Genomic DNA, 13,332 nt, shown 5'->3' on the forward strand with positions numbered 1-13,332 from the left:
TTTAAAGAATTTGTGCCCCAATCAGTTTGATAGGACAGTCCACTTTTCAGGTAAAGCAAAACTGATTGTAGATGAGAAATTTGTTCCAGGAGTTAATTCTCCTCGTAAAACCCCTATTTCTTTAAAAGACAAGATTAAATGTGAATTGGAGTATATGGAAAGCAATGGAATAATTCGTAAAGTAATAGAGCCTACAGACTGGGTATCAAGTCTTGTTTACTCACACAAGCAAGATGATACATTAAGAATTTGTCTGGACCCAAAATACCTCAATCAAACATTGAAGCATCCTCGTTACAAGGTTCCTGCTGGAAACGAACTTGCTCATAAATTCAGAGGTGCTAAAGTTTTGTCAAAACTTGATGCAAAATCAGGTTATTGGTCTATGCAGTTAGATTCTGGTTCCCAGTTATTGACTACTTTCCAATCACCATTTGCATGTTATTGTTGTCAGCATCTTCCCTTTGGTTTATGTGTGTCACAAGACATATTTCAAATGAAAATGGGATCAAAGTCTTGACCAGGTGGAAGGGTTTGTTGGAGTGGCAGATGATACAGCCATCGATGCACCAAATGAAAGTGAACATTGTTAAAATATTAGTCTAAACATATGATTAACAGTTTTGCTCTTTATAAATTGTTTGATTTTATATTCACCACCTGGCATCAGCGAAGGCTAAAGTCGGTCGTTCGCATACCAGAATATAAAAAAACACCCCCATAGCCATAGGGCGAGATTGTACAGACTCTGTAACTAGTTGGACAGTAAAACCCATGCAATGGGGACGTGTGTTCTAATTATTCCGACTCAGGAAGGTAGAAAGAATGTAAAAGGAACGTAGAAGTTGAATTAACGAAGAATATTATACATAACCAAAACACACTATAAAAGGTTATGGGCCCAGGATACGCCCAGAGCACCAAAAGTAAGCGAACAGTGAGATAAGTGTTGTAAAAGATAGGGGAAAAGAAATCGAGATTGCTGTGACGACGACTATGAGTGCTGTGATGCAGCGAGATACACAAAATGGCGGGTCAAGACAGAAAAAGACATGAAATTCTGGATGAATCAAATTTTTCCATTGGGCGAAGAGAACTAGAGCCAAGCTCACCCAGAAAAGATGGTGGGAATGCATTGATCTAGAATACGCTGAAGATCAAGACGAGTGGACAAAACTACAACATCAATTCAAAGAACTAATGACACACTCAGTTATATCACACAGAGAGTGGATAGTTTGGATCTGGACATCATCATCGAATGCACCAAAGCAAAAGAATCTTGGGAAATATTGAGTGAATATCCAGACAAAAAATGGATGCATTTAAATAGTTGATGTGTTAGAAGAACTGTGTAGATGTAGAAAAACTGAAGAAATGTCTATGAGGGAATATATAGCCTATGTAATCAGATTAGCCAGAGATGTAAATGCACCTTCAGGAGAGGTGGTGGCTCGATTTGGAGACAATGGTAGCTGTGTTCGTGCTTAGAGGTCTTAAACATATTAACAAGTATCAAATTTTGTTGAAGTTATAGTTCTCAAAAATTGAAGATTTAAATATCAAAAATGTTAAATTAGTATTGCTTTTCGAGCAGAGGCAAGATAAACTCGAGGCAAGAAAAGAAGAGGAACCTTCAGTCTATAAAACAAGCTTCAGAAGAGATTCAAGAAAAGAAAATGGGAATTCAAGTTCAAATTACATGAGAGAAGATGATGCAAGAGGCTACAAGAAAGAAGAAGACCAAAGGTTTGTCTGCTATGCTTGTAGCCAGCCTGGACATATAGCAAGAAACTGTCCAAATTTTTAAGAAAGAAAAGATAAGGAAGAAAGAAGATACAAGACGGAAGACAAACAAAATATAAGAAGCAAGAAGAAAATATCAGGAAAGAAAACACTATATGACAGTGATGAAAACAGTGAAAGTGAATCCGAGGAAGAGGAGCTAACAGCAAAAGTTGCCAAAACCAAAATAAATACAAAGGCAATTGTTGCTATAATTGAAAATGAAAGTGAAAACACAGAAAAAGTGAATGCAATGGTGAACAAGTCTCTCCATTAGTGAAAGAAGAAAATTCCATATTAATATGGAACTTGGGTTCTGGTGCTAGTGATCAAATGACACCTCGTAAAGGCATACTTGTTGATTCTGACAGCAACATCACAGGTAACGTAAAATGGAGTGATGGAAAGAAGTCTTCAGTTCTAGGGAGAGGAAAAGTGATTAAAGTGGACATGAGTTAACCTTAAAAGAAGTATACTATGCTCCAAATCTAGATCAAAACCTTTAAGAGATTAGTAAAGGGAACATCCATTTTGGTATAATCCTTAATGTGTTTCCTGTAAAACCCACGCATTCCTAGAAATCATCTAGTTTCCTTAACATTAGTAGGGGTTTCATTTTTTTTTTATGGCACTGATATTGTCTGGACATGGTCTACAACCATCCTTTGAAATTATGTGACCTAAGCATTTGATTTCCTTTTGGCCTATCTGGCATTTCTTTAGATTTAACTTCACTCCTCTTTCACTGAAAAGTTTGAACAGTTGCTCTAGTCTTTTCAACAAGATTTGAAAACTGGGAGCCTGAACAACAATATCATCTAAGTAATTCTTAATCCACCCTTTCTTAATAAGAGGCGCCAAGATATTAGACATATGTGAAAATAAAGCTGTACTGCAGCTTAATCCAAAAGGAAGGCACTTGAATCTGTACAGTGAAACTCCATCACTAAAAGTTTTTAAATCTCTACTCTCTTCATCTAATTCCACTTGATAATATGCATCTTTCATATCTAAGGAAGCATAATAATGGTTTCCTGCAGCTGTTTCTATCATTTCTTCTAATATAGGTAAAGGGTGAATATCAACCTGGAGGTGTGTGTTAACTTCATGGTAATCAATGCACATTCTTTGAGTGTGTTCAGGTTTCCTAACAAGTACAATAGGGCTTAGCCATGCCGCGCTTGAGGGTTCTCTTATTCCTCTTTCTTCCATATCTTCGAACATAGTGGAAATAAGGGTTTTTGCCTTTTCAGGGTATCGATATATGAGAGACCTAAATGCCTATGGATCACTTACAGCAATATGAGCTTGGACATCTTTTAACTTCCCTAATTCTTTTTCTTCAGGAATGAACACTGAGAGATTTGCAAACTTCTCTAGTACTGCCCGACTTGATATTAACGTGAACACCTGGAGGAACTAAATCATTCTGAATTTTAGTTTTTCTGCATTTTGGAACTGGCTGATCAATGTCTTCTTTGCTGATTGTCCTATAATGCCCTAATAAAGTTCCAACCTTCATTGTCATCCTGGCTTTAGTATTACTGACAAGTGGCAAAAACACTTCCTGATCATCATTAATTTTAAGGCACAGTGCAGATTGAGTTTCAGGTACAAATTCTAACAACGTGTCAGGAGGTTCATCTACAGGTAATGAGTAAACACCAGCTGTATACTGAGGAAGGATAAGTTTCTTTTCAAGTCTAACTGAGCTTTACGAGGCTCATTAGGTTGAAGTACTTTAATCTGTCTGACCCTTTTATTACAAGGTCTAGGTTTTAGATATCTTACTGGATAAATAAAGCTATCCCAAATAATGATTTCATGTGCATCATCCCACGTCACGGGTGCAGACCTAATCAAATTGGCTCCAAACAATAAGTCTGTGTCCAGATAACCATCATGCACAACAGAAAACAAATGGGTAACCATCCTGGAACCAATGTGAACATCCAAATACACTGTACCAAGAACAGGGAGGACATGTTGAGTAACTCCAGTAAGTTGTGGGATATTTCTCATTTGATTGCAGTATAAACCTAAAGTTTCTAAGAGCTTCTTCTGTGCTATGCATACTTCACAACCAGTATCAATTAAGGAGCAACACATTACACTGTTTATCATTAAATTGATAGAAGGAGACCTGACACTTGAGTTTAGTCATTCATTCTTAACAGGTCCAAGACACTTTGCTGAACCTCTTTTACAATTTGGTTTGTGACAGTCAAAACAAACACCTCTTGGAGTGTTACGAGGTAAGCACAATACTGATTGTTTTCTGTATTCTTGCTAAACTTCTTTAATTTGTTAGACAAATTACTAATTTGCTTCCTAAGATCTTGCAATTCTGTTGTGGTATGTGTATTACTGTTTACTACAGGCTGTGGTTGGGTATTGGAATTATTAACAGGAAGAACTCTACGTTGGGTAACACCTCCACTTATTGTAGCTAGATGATACTCATACTCAACAAATTCAATGAATCCCTCTAAGGGTATCCTATCATCAAGGAAATCCTTGAGCCTTTCTTGGGATGTACTGCTAAGTCCTCTGTCCAACTTCTTTTTCATAAGACTGTCAGCTTTGGGAAGGGAACCCTTAGGAAATTTCATTTCAAAAGCAGACAACTTACATTTCATTCTGTTAACAAATGCTCTAGGGGGCTTCATCTATACTGTAACATTCAATCTCAATTTCCTGCTAAGCCTATGTAATATTAGCTGAACAAGCAAAATGGTGATTCAGTATGTCCTTAAACTGACTCCAAGATGTTATTTCCCCTTTTACCCATTTCATCAGTTAATAATGTTACAATTTCTTGTTCCACTCTGCTAAGTGCTACTTGGATTCTATCAACATCTACAGAAACACAGAACTCTACTTGACTAAAAAATCTAGCAAGTCTGTTATCAGTCCCAACACCTTGTAATTCTGACAACTTCAACGTCAAAATACCCTTAGGTTTTAAGACAAATCCCTTAGAATGATTATCAACTGGAATAAAAGGGTTATTGACTGTGTTACTGCTCTGGAATGGACTATTGGACTTGACTGGCTGTGTATTATTTGATAATTTGTGTGTCAATAGTGAAGCTGGGTCATTATGTGGTGTCATTGATATATCTGCTCTGTCTACTGTAATAAATGGGTTAATGTTTGAACTATTTGCTCTATTAGAATTGTATGGTGTGGAAGTGACAGGTAAAGAGTTTGATAATTTAGCCTTTTCCCTTTTCATATCAGTAAGCTGATCACACAATTGTTGCATTTGAGAGCTCTGAGTATCCATGGCAGACAACAAATTATCTTAGAAATCTCTCTCTACATCACCCTCCATTATATAGGCTATGTTATAAAAGGAATACAGGTGAAAACATCAACATAGGCTACAATACAATACGCTAATAGTACCTTGGGCTAGAGTGACATATGCCCAATCACCATAGGTTAGGCTATCACACCTGAAAATAAATACAGGCATAATGGCTTTGTGGCCAACTTTAGGACGTTGGGGTGGATATATGAATCTGTAACAGATAAATACATCCCACCACCGCCACCATATGTAATAATTGTTTAATAATAATATTGTCATTACTTGTGGTTTGATATGTCAATTGTCCTGATTTACAGTTGGAGGCTACCATTCATTTTAGGACAATTAACTCAGACTAGCCTATACATAACAATTCAACCCTGGGCATAGGCTAACACTAGTGTGATACACCAGCCTAGGTTAATAAACCCAGGCCTACTCTTAGCTTGAACTGGTACTTGATGTCATAGACGGACAAATCTTCATTTCTGGTTAGGGTTGAGGGAAAGGCTGACCCCGGCAGTTTGTTTAATGTTTGTTAGTAGGAGTATACATGGTGTAAACAACTTACTCCTAGCGGATTCCTTCCATAATTGTTAGAACTGGTTCCTAAACTGGTACCCTATACTGGTTCTTATACTGGTTCTTACACTGGTTCCCTGTAATACGAAAAGTTCATTTAGGACAGCAATTTTGTGCCAGATAGCATGCAGCCCTTAGCCTAGGCTATACTGTACTCATGCCTAACTTAAACTGTTACAGTACACAGTTAGCCTGGCTTTACATGCATAACAGGTGGAATTTAACTCAAGAATTGACATATTCATAAAATTATGGAAGAATATCGCACATCTTAGCCTATGGTTGGTGGCATTGCAACCACATACAAGCTCATCATGATGCAACTTATGTAACATTACCATAACAACTCTTGGTAATTTGCTGTTACATCAAGGTAAAAATACAAAAGAGCACTATTAAGTGTTATGGCAACGTGTACAATATAAACTAAGATAAGTGCATACCTTTCACAAGGGAGAAATATGGTATTTCAAATGAAAATAAGGGGAGCTACATTCCTTTCCCCTCTCAAGTCGTCATACACGTCTTGAACAGTGCGATTTGAGCTTACACAACTGTGCACCTAGTTGAACTTATGCACTAATGTATGCACACTCGATCATAGACAATCTCAATTTTGAGAGGTTAATTCAGCGCCTTGATAAGATGAAAACCAAGTCGTTTTTCCAGTCCACCAATTACGAAGGGTATTGTCATCAATTCAAAAGAAAGATTTCCATCATTACACCGAGATCTCATTGCCAATTAAAAGTGAGAATGTTAAGTTCCTTAATAACTATGCAGTAGTGAGAAAAAGATTGTTAAACCTGAAGGAAAGGCTTAAACAGGATGTTCAGATGTCAAATGATTATGTAAGGTTCATGAATGAGTTGATAGGAAAGGGTTAAGCTGAAAGAGTACCATTATCAGAGTTTAGTTTAACAGATGGGAAAGTCATGTTCATCCTAACATACCTGGAAATGTCAGGTTGTCTTTGACTGTAGTTTTAAGTATGAAATGTAAGTTTAAATGGGTGCCTTCCTCAGGGACCAAACTTGTCCAATAATTTAGTTGGTATTTTGTGTAGATTTAGGAACCATGCAGTTGCATTTACTTGTGATGTCGAAGCTATGTACCATCAAGTTTTAGTAAACAAGAATCAAAGAAATTTAGTGAGATTTCTATGGTTTGAAAATAATTATATAAATTGTAACATTGTCCAATATAGACTGAGTGCACATGTATTTGGGGCTAAAAGCTCTCCATCTGTTGCAAATTTTGCACTGAAAGCTGTTGCCAACAAATTTAAAGATGAACATACTATCAGGGCATCAGATTTCCATTAAAGAAGACTTCTGCTTTGATGATAGCATAAAGTCTGTAGCTACAGTGGATGAAGCTATTCAGATAATGAAAGAAAGTCAGAAGCTATGTAAGATGGGTGTTTCCATTTGCACCAGTTTGTTGCCAACAATACAAAAGTGTTAAAGAGTATGTCCCCTGTTGAAGTAGCCCAGTCAGTTAAGAACCTTGACTTGACAAAGGATAAGTTGCCTGTAAAGAGAACATTGGGAATTGAATGGTGTGTTGAAAAAGCTACATTTAATTGTAAGTTAAGCCAATTCAGACAGTTCAAACAAGAAGGGGAGTCTTGTCAGTAGTCAGTTCAGTATTTGACCCTCTTAGAATGATATCTCCATTCATACTTAAAGGCAAGAAAATTTTGCAAACCCTTTGTAAACAGGATCTTGGATGGGATACTCCAATTCCAGAGACTATTAGCAATGAATGGGCAGCTTGGGTGTCACAGTTGAAAATGCTAGATGATCTTAAAATTCAGAGATGTTACAAATTGCCAAATACAAACATCATAGATTATGAGTTACATCATTTTTCTGATGCTTGTGAGAAGGGTTATGGCCAGTGCTCTTACCCAAGAATGACTGATGACGACGAAAATGTTCACATTAAATTAGTTATGGCAAATCAAGAGTTTCTCCATTAAAAACTTTCACTATACCAAGGTTAGAATTGGGTGCGGCACTAGTTTCTTTGAAATTGAGTAATTTCTTGAAAGGGGAATTGAAGATTAATATTGCCAAAGAAGTGTCTTGGGTAGATAGTAAAATTGGCTTGGGATATTTTGCCAATGAATCAAAACATTTCAGTTTTTGTTACTAACAGAGTTGAGTAAATCCGAAATCACTCATCACCATTGCTATGGAAATATGTTTCATCTTGTAGTAATCAGGTAGACATAGGGGCATGTTGGTCCACGATCTGATCAGGAGACATACCTGGTGGTGTGGACCAGAATTTCTGACACAAATGTTATGACAAAGAGATATCAACATCCTTTCAAGTTGCAGGTGATGATCCAGAATTAAAAAGAATTTTGACAACCAGTACATCTAGCTTTCTTAAAAGATTATGCTACTTCTCAGATTGGACTCCCGCTATGAAATCAGTAGCCCCACACAAAAGATTCATGGAAAAATGTAGACAGAAATCACTGTACACTGAATATGTTCCTGTTTCACTAGATGAATTAACCAAAGCAGAGGTCGCAATAATTAAGTTAGTTCAGGCTGAAGCCTTTCAGTCTGAGTTTCATTCACTAAATGGAAATAACGGTGATGAAAAATGTTTCAAGAAAACGAGACATTGTATGAGCTATACCCTTTTATTGATGTTGATGGACTAATCAGAGTAGGTGGTAGGTTACAGAGAAGTAATTTGGATGTACATGTCAGACACTCTATAATCTTACCAAAGAAGAGTCATATTACTGACTTGATTATATATCATCACCATCAAAAAGTTCTACACCAAGGCAGAAACATGACATTAAATGAAATAAGATCGCCCGGTTACTGGATAACAAATGCCTCATCTTTGGTGGGAGGTCATATATCTAATTGTGTTAAGCATATGCTAATTTGCCTAAAGATAGGTTAGAAATGTCTTCTCCATTTATGTATAGTGCAGTTGATAATGTGAGAGGGTGCAAAAGAAAGAGCAGGTAGACAAGAACTGCTAGTTTATTGAGGAAGTGGCCAGCTTATAAAGCGGCATGCAGACGTTGGCGTATACGCGGACGTCAGTACAAAAAATATACAAGTGACCCAAGGTCAAAAATATTCTCTACACAAAACAGGACAGGTACATACAGATAACGTGATAATTGACAATAGTAGGTCAGACACAAAAATACTTTGGCACATACACTATGTATAAGGGCAAAAATGAATAGGTAATAAATGTACAATTACATAATGATAATAAGGCTGAGTACCACGGTGTGAAGGCACCATAGAAAACAGGAGGTTCTTCATAGAAAACCCGTTGAGTGGGGACTTTACAATGCTCCCCCCAACAAGACATAGGTAATGTCTGATCAAAGCAGGTATCTGCTGAGGCGGCGGAGAGGGTCGCGTCTCCTCGATGTCAGCTGGGGGTGTGTTCGACTTCTCCGATGCATTGCGTATGGGAGTTGTTGGTTGCTCCCCTGCCTAGGCCCGGGGTATTACGGGGGCGCCCACGAGATTTTCTTGCGGGTGGGGTGGGCTGAGGGGGCGTCTCTTCCTACTGGGGACCTTGGGGAGTGCCACTGACGTCTTCCTCCAGGAGTGCGGGCTCCCCATGGATGGTCACCCGCAATGCCCTTCTGTTTCTCTCCAGTACGAGGAAAGGACCCCTGTAGGGCCTGGTGAAGGGTGGGCATACAGCGTCGTTCCTGACAAAGACGTGGGTGGTGGAGGATAGACCGGAAGGCATGAAGGGGGACGTCCTGTCAGTATACGTCCGCCGGCAGGGGCGAACTTTCCGACTCTGTCGCGGAGCCTCTGTGTTGTTAGGTTGTCCCGGTCCTCCGTGATAAGTTCGCCTGGGACTACGAGGGATTCCCATAAACTTTTTCTGCTGCGTCCTCAGCCCGAGGAGGACCCAGGGCAGCTGGTACTTCCAGTTGTCGGCGGTGCAATGAGCCGTGAGGGACGCCTTCAGGGACTTGTGGAACCTTTCCACCATTCCGTTGGCTACGGGGTTGTAGGCGGTGTTGCTGCAGTGAGTGGTCCCCAGCAGGCGTGCCAGGGTGGTCCACAGCTCGGACAGGAAGGCTGGACCCCTGTCCGTGGTTATATGGTCCAGGACCCCAAACCGGCTGATCCAGCTGGAGAGGAGGGCCTCGGCGCACGCACTGGAGGTGCTTCTTCCATGGGCATCACTTAGGGCCACCTGGTGGAGCGGTCGACGACTGTCAGAAGATATCTGGCTCCTCCTGATGGGGGAAGAGGACCCACTACGTCGACATGGATGTGTCCGAAACGTCTTCCTGGCTGGGGAAAATCGCCCACCCCTAATTCGGTGTGCCGCTCTACTTTGCTGGTCTGGCACTGAATGCACTGCCTCTCCGTGCCAGACAAACTTCTCTGCCAGCAGTTTGGCCGTCGTCCTGCCAGAGGGGTGGGACAGTCTGTGGATGATGTCGAAGACCAGATGATGACAGGAGGTGGGCACCAGTGAGCAGGGGTGGCCAGTGCTTACGTTGCTCAGCAGTGTTGGCCCCCCAGGGGCGAGGGGCACGTCCTTCCACTTCAGCGACGTGATGGCGGTGTGGTAAGCTGGACTCTCTGGGTTGGTGGCCTGTTCCCGGGCGAGGTCCTCATAGTCGATCCCGAGCTGCGCCGCGTTGATTTCGATCCTTGAGAGGGCGTCAGCTACTGGGTTCTTCCTGCCGGGAAGGTACTTGATGGTGCAGGTGAACTCTTCGATGGCCGTGAGGTGCTGCTGCTGCCTGGAGGACCATGCATCCCCCAGCTTTGTGAAGGCGTAGACCAGCGGCTGGTGGTCTGTCCAAACTGTGAAGGGCGTACTCCATAGGGAATTTGAAGTGGCGTACAGCCTGGTACACAGCGAAGAGTTCCCTGTCGAAGGTGCTGTAGCAGGATTCAGTGGGGCTGAGCTTCCTGCTGAAGAAGGTGCTGGGCTGAAGGGCTCTGTTGACAACCTGTTCCAGGACGGCCCCACAGCCGACGTTGCTGGTGTCCATTGTTAGCTGGAGGGGGGTGTTGGGGTCCTAGTGGGCCGAGACTGTTGCCTTGGCAAGGGCGGCCTTCGTCAGGGAGATACCTGCTGGTCGGGGCCCCATACTAAGGTCTTCGGATGGCCCTTCAGGACCTCTGTCATGGGGGCCATGGTGTGCATGACCCCGGGGATGAACCTCCTGTGGTAGTTGACCATCCCAAGGAATTCTTGTACGCCCTTGATGGAGGTAGGGGTGGGGAACCTGACGACGGCCTCGACCTTTGATGCAAGTGGGCTGACGCCTCCCAGGGATATCCCGTGGCCCAGGAAGTCAACCATATCAACACTGAAGGTGCACTTTTCGAACCTGACGACGAGGCCATTCTCCTGCAGGCGCTACAGGACCTTCCGGATGTGCCGAAGGTGTTCTTTGTGGGACCTGGAAAAAATTACCATATCATCGATGTAGCAGACGCAGAAGTTCAGGTCTTCCAGGATGCTGTCCATCAGTCACTGGAAAGTCGCCCCTGCGTTCCTCTGGGCGAAGGTGGAGAAGGCGAAGACGTAGGACCCGAAGGGCGTGATGGTGGCAGTTTTGGGGATGTCTTCTGGAGCTACTGGTACCTGGAAATAGGATTTTAAAAGTTCTAGTTTGGAAAATATTTTGGCCCAGTGGAAGGAGGCCGTGAGGTCTTGCATGTTTGGGAGAGGGTAGTGGTTGGGTTCTGTAGTGAGGTTGAGCCGCCTATAGTTGCTGCAGGATCTCCAGGATCCATCCGTTCTCTGCACCATGTGAAGGGGGGAGGCCCACGGGCTGGGGGCCTTCCTGCATATGCCCATACGCTCCATTTCGGTGAAGGCCTTCTTGGCCTCCTGAAGGCGATGAGGGGGAAGCCTGTGGAACTTTGCGTGAGTCGGGGTGCCCCTTGTCTTGATGTGATGATATATCCCATGTTTGGTGGGGGCCATTGGCACCTGACGAAGCTTGGGCCTGAATACCTCAGGGAATTCCTTCAGGAGGGAGGCGCATTGGTGGGGAGTGACAGAACAGACTGTGGGCGCGCTGTGGCCTGGCAACAGGGGCAGGGACTGGCAGGACTTGGTGCCACTTGTATCTCCGGCCCAGGATGGAGACCAACAGGAGCTTGGTGCAGTAGGAGAGGATGGGAGACCTGTTGGCGGCCATCAGGGAGGCAGCCGGGTCCGTTGGGCGTCTGTGGTCCTCTCTGGAAGGCGGGAACACATACTGCACTGCCCCAGTGTCAATCAGCATCATCCTGCCAGAGACGGTGTCGCGGACATAGAAGCCTACCGGTGCGAGGCTCCTGGGTGTTTTGGGTGCTGCTGCCATGGCGGCCGGTGAGGGTGGCTGCCACCTCCCCCGTTTTTTGGATGGGCAAAAAGGCAGGGGGCTTCGCAATTCCGGGTCTCTTTGCCGAACCTCCGGTGGTATTAGCAAAGCCCCAGCCTTTCCTTATTCTGGTGATGGGGTGACCGCCCCTTGGCGATGATGTAGATGTCCTCTGCGGTGGGGTCCTCCGGCTGGAGGCAGTTGATGGGGTGTGCGGGCATGGATGCCCGCTTCGCTGCCCTCGTGGAGTTAGTCAGCTGCTGCGCCGTTCTTGTCAGGTCCTCGACCGGCAAGGTGTAAGGCTTCTCAATTTGTCAACGAAACTCCAGGAGTAGCTGCTGCAGGAGGATTTCCCTCGACAGGCTAACCTCCTTGTGCCTGACGCTGCTGTCCATCTCGGGAAGGAGGAGGTCCTGGGGTGCATGCCACGTCTCCAGGAGGTTCGTGTCCTGCCGGGGGTTGATGGCCCTCTCAGAGACTGGCAGGGAGCAGGTTTCACCGAGAGAGGCCTTTAGTTTTTGGAAGGTGGCAGGGCTCGAGGTTGACGTCACCCACGGGGCAACCTTTCTATATATCTCCTCCGGTAGGGCGTTGATCATGGTGTCTGCTTTTACCACCTCGTTCTTAGGCCTGCCACCCTGAATCGACCCTCGACCCTGTAGAGCCATGATGCCGGGTTCTGATGGGTGTACGGCGTCAGCTTTATGCTGAGAACAGCCCTTGGTTGGTCCATCAGGAGGGGCATCGCGCGAGGAGCGGGTACTGGAGTGGAGGAGCACGCAGGTTTTGCCATGGGGGAGGGTTCAAGAGGGGGTTGCGCGAGAGAGATACCTGTCTCCAAGAAGTTCGTGGTTATTTGTATGTGGGAGGGAATGTCTGCATCCATGCTCGTTCCGCACTCTCACCTGGAGTGTGAGTTAACCTTGCGTCAATAAACGCTTGGGAGTGTGCCGTGTTGGTCCGCTAATGATGCAAGTGATTTGCCGACGATTGTCGGTAACGCCCAAACGCTTTGTTAGAGTGCCGTAGTTGGTCCATTAGGGGCGTGGGGTGGTTCATCGGGCCAAGACTAAGTCGCCGTTTGGGTCCGTTAATGGCTCTGGGAACCACTCCGAGGTTCACCACTGTGAGAGGGTGCGAAAGAAAGAGCAGGTAGACAAGAACTGCTAGTTTATTGAGGAAGCGGCCCGCTTATCAAGCGGTGTGCGGACGTCGGCGTATATGCGGATGTCAGTACAAAAAATATACAAGTGACCCATGGTCAAAATGATTCTCAACACAAAACAAGACAGGT

Source organism: Macrobrachium rosenbergii, chromosome 25 (genome assembly GCF_040412425.1).
Source record: "Macrobrachium rosenbergii isolate ZJJX-2024 chromosome 25, ASM4041242v1, whole genome shotgun sequence".
Taxonomy (NCBI): domain Eukaryota; kingdom Metazoa; phylum Arthropoda; class Malacostraca; order Decapoda; family Palaemonidae; genus Macrobrachium; species Macrobrachium rosenbergii.